The 4,351-nt window shown below is 34.0% G+C and overlaps 1 long non-coding RNA gene across 1 annotated transcript; it reads left to right on the forward strand.

Annotated features, from left to right (window-relative positions):
- Nucleotides 1–55: 55 nt before the first annotated feature.
- On the forward strand, nt 56–790 carry LOC106336827. The gene is made up of 2 exons (XR_001268924.1): nt 56–137; nt 356–790. It is a non-coding gene; the product is annotated as an uncharacterized LOC106336827 (long non-coding RNA).
- The last annotated feature ends 3,561 nt before the right edge of the window (nt 791–4,351 follow it).

Genomic DNA, 4,351 nt, shown 5'->3' on the forward strand with positions numbered 1-4,351 from the left:
TGTGTTAGGATTGTTGCTCTGTTGTTTAAGCGCTCTGTTCTTGTTTCGCTATGTTGATACATCTGATGGAGAACACAATCACAATCTTTCATTGTGGCGTTCACAAGGTTAAAGAAAACCCTCTAATCCAAAAACTGGTAGGTAAATGTTTGTGTCTGTTTAATTTCTTCTTTCTTAGGATTTTGCTCTGTTTTGATGTGTTAGGATTGTTGCTCTGTTGTTTAAGCGCTCTGTTCTTGTTTCGCTATGTTAAAATAGAGTTATCATTGAAATGAGTAAGCATAGGATATCATTTGTCAAATTCAGGATGGCTTTCCAGAAACGAATATGAAAACATTTTTTTGTGTTCTGACAGTGTTGATTCCTGCCATAAAGTTGGAAATGATGAATGAAGAGATAAACTTCAACGATATCGTCCCGTTTCAAGTTAAGAAGGCAGAAGGGCTCCCGAAGACAAAACTTCCTTTCAATTGTGGTCTCTTTGTTGTCAAGATGCTAGAATGCAGGTCATTAGGATTGAAGAAAATGTCCAGTATAAATGATGATACTGCGATGGATTTACGAAGCAAGCTATGTTGTGAGATGTTCGATCAGTTTATGGATAAAGATTTCCAGGAAGGTTGCAGAAGGTGATCATTCAGTTTCTGTTAGATGTTTGTATCTGTTTAATGTCTACTTTCATAGGATTGTGCTCTGTTCTGATGTGTTAGGATGGTTTCTCTATTGTTTATGTAGTATGTTCTTGTTTCTCTATGTGAATCTACGATGAAAAGTTTAAATTGTTGATGAATCATGCTTATGATTGGAAAAAGTTTTATACTTTTGTAGATTTACGAGAGATTAAGATGAATATGAGTGTGAATGAATTGAAAATAGAGTTACCATTGAAATAAGTAAGCATAGTATATCATTTGTCAAATTCAGGATGGCTTTCCAGAAACGTTAAAAAAAAATCTGATTCCAAGGGGAATCGAGCCCAGGCCGGGACAAGTGTTTCAGTTTCGAAAGATAGGTGGTTTAGCTGCTAGGCCAAGGAGAATCATCTGGTAGATTCTTCCACATAAACATATTTAACCGTACAAATTGTGATTAGCAAAATTTGGAGAAAAAAAAATACACATCTCCAAGGATTCGAACCTGAAATGTCTGGGAGGAAATGCAGAATAAGGACCACCACTAGACCAAGTGTGTTTCAATCGTTAGGTGATGTAAGTAATGGAATATATTTCTTTTATTTGTATTCAACTATAATTTAAAAAAATTATCTGATTCCAAGGGGAATCGAACCCAGGTCGAGACAAGTTTTTCAGATTTGGAAAGATAGGTGGTTTAGCCGCTAGGCTGAGGTGAATCATCTGATATATGTGTCCACATAAATGAATTTAACCGCAAACATTAAACTCATCATACTCACGCTTCACCCTCCTCCTATCCTTCACAAAATCAGCCTTCACCTTGTTCTTGTAAAGTTTAAATTGTTGATGACTCATGCTTATGATTGGACAAAGTTTTATACTTTTGTAGATTTACTAGAGATTAAGCTGAATATGAGTGTGAATGAATTGAAAATAGAGTTACCATTGAAATAAGTAAGCATAGTATATCATTTGTCAAATTCAGGATGGCTTTCCAGAAACGAATATGAAACCGAGATTAGCCAGATATAAGACCACTAATCCTTTACATTCTAATCAGTGTTTTTTTTTTTTGACTGAAACACAACACAAAAGAAGATGATAACATGAGATTACTCATAATGTGGTTTCTTAAAATAAATCATAATGTCGTTTCTTAAAATAAATCATAATGTCGTTTCTTAAAATAAATCATAATGTCGTTTCTTAAAATAAATCATAATGTCGTTTCTTAAAATAAATCATAATGTCGTTTCTTAAAATAAATCATAATGTCGTTTCTTAAAATAAATCATAATGTCGTTTCTTAAAATAAATCATAATGTCGTTTCTTAAAATAAATCATAATGTCGTTTCTTAAAATAAATCATAATGTCGTTTCTTCTTTGCTGGCTGCCTGATGCCATTCAATTTCAGATAGCCTGTGTTCGTTGGACAAACGAAGAAGAGCCATGTAACGTTCCACAGTTTCCGCCTTTCCTTTGTTGAAACCTTCGGAAGCATTAGATCCGTAAACCTCCTTTATGGGACGCTTCATCATTTTCTTTGAACCTTCCATTGAAACTTGATGAATGAGAAAAGTTTGTAAATTGAATGAATGAGAAAAACCGATAACTAACTCAGATCGAAAAGAATAAACACAGAAGAAATGAAGTCAGTAAAAAAAAGATCTGATATCGTCCCTTGTATATATAGAACAAAAAGTAACCCTTCGATTACTATGAAATGGTTTAGAAAGAAACCTTTCGATTATTGAACGGTTACTGAGATAAATGATGTCTCTTTTAGAAAGGAACCGTTAAAAAAAATCTGATTCCAAGGGGATTCGAACCCAGGTCGGGACAAGTGTATCAGTTTCAAAAGATAGATGGTTTAGCCGCTAGGCCGAGGAGAATCATCTGGTAGATTTTTCCACATAAACATATTTAACCGTACAAATTGTGATTAGCAAAACTTGGAGAAAAAAAAATATAAAAATATACACATCTCCCAGGATTCGAACTTGAAATGCCTGGGAGGAAAGGCGGAATAAGGTCTACCACTAGACCAAGTGTGTTTCAATCATTAGGTGATGTAAGTAACGGAATATATTTCTTTTATCTGTATTCAACTATAATTTTTTAAAAAAATCTGATTCCAAGGGGGATCGAACCCCGGTCGGGACAAGTGTTTCAGATTGGGAAAGATAGGTAGTATAGCCGCTAGGCTGAGGTGAATCATCTGATATATGTGTCCACATAAATGAATTTAACCGCAAACGTTATATTATAAACTTTGGAAAGAAACTCTGAGTTTCAGGATGGGATTCCAGAATGGTTAAATATAACTCTGTTTCTTTCTAGCAAATAAGTTTGAACTAAAATTGAAATGAGATCAAAAGATAAGATTGTATAGTACAAAAAATAAGGAAATTTCAAATTGTGATTTGGAGTTTTGGAGAGTAATGCATTAAAACCTAGGTTGTATATTACAAAAGTTGGAAGACATCATACTTATTCTTTTTTTTTCTTCAAACGGATATTCTATTACTCAAGACATCGTACTTATTCAGAATAGGGTTCCAAAAGGCAAATGTATATATGGTCTGGTCCATATCATGTAACCATCAAATAACAAACATCCATGAATGATCAATAAAAATGTAAAAAATATGGAAATGAAAAAGAATAGAGCAACGATGAATAAAGATCTTCATTATATAGGCCTCTGGCATGTGATCTTGTTGTGTCCTCCTATGCCACATCTGCTGCACTTGTGGGACTGAGATTTTGATGTCCTCAGGTTTTACCACTAAAACCAACCGCAAGTGCAGGGTAGTGCGCAGTAGTATTTAGGGATCGAATTCCACAGAGACCAAAGTTACACTATGAATCTATTAGAGTAAAGTCAAGCTAGAACGAAAATGATTGTTTGTTTGGTAGCTTTTAATTGTCACAACTTGTAAATAAATTGAAATGGAATTTAAATTATAGATTAAAACGTTAGGCATCGGGTAACTCTCGGGAATGACATAAATCGAGAAACAAACATTAAACAAGGGGTATGTTTTAGAACCGTTCTTGAACTCAAACAGCTTAAGTAATTTAGCTTACTCTCGCAGTACTAAATCATATGTTTTAGAATATTAAATATCAACTCTCGCCATATTCATAATTCTAAACATGCATTTTAACAGGTTCGATTTGTTCACAAATTCCATAACAACAACTCTCGTTGGTTACGAAGACTTGCTCATCTAGATTCTTTTCAGGAGTTTAACTATCACTTTTGGTGTGTTGAACTTCCTAATGATCAAGAACTAGGTGTACCTTCTAATTCAAGCTTTAAGATCGATCTAGATGAAGAACCAAATGATTTACCCCTTTTCTTTAACATATCAGTTTCATGGATTCATGGATTCCTTTGAATCACCTTAGCCTAACTAGTAGATTACTCACATATGGAACCAAAAACAGAATTCATAATTGACATTATTAAAGAAAATAAAGAAAACAAGAGGGTTTAGAAGCTTCTCTGGGAAGAGAAAGAGATTCTCTTCTTCTTCTACAAACTTCAAACTCAAACAAATCTTCAAACTAGAAAAACACTCACAAATCTATTTTCTCTCAAGTTTTGATCTCTAAGATGGTGTGTTGATGGTGTGTTTTCTTATGGAGCTCGTCCTCCTTATTTATAATCGGCCAAGGACCCTCCTTTTTCGACAAAGGCTCCAATTT

Source organism: Brassica oleracea, chromosome C4, assembly GCF_000695525.1.
Source record: "Brassica oleracea var. oleracea cultivar TO1000 chromosome C4, BOL, whole genome shotgun sequence".
In the NCBI taxonomy this organism is placed as follows: Eukaryota; Viridiplantae; Streptophyta; class Magnoliopsida; order Brassicales; family Brassicaceae; genus Brassica; species Brassica oleracea.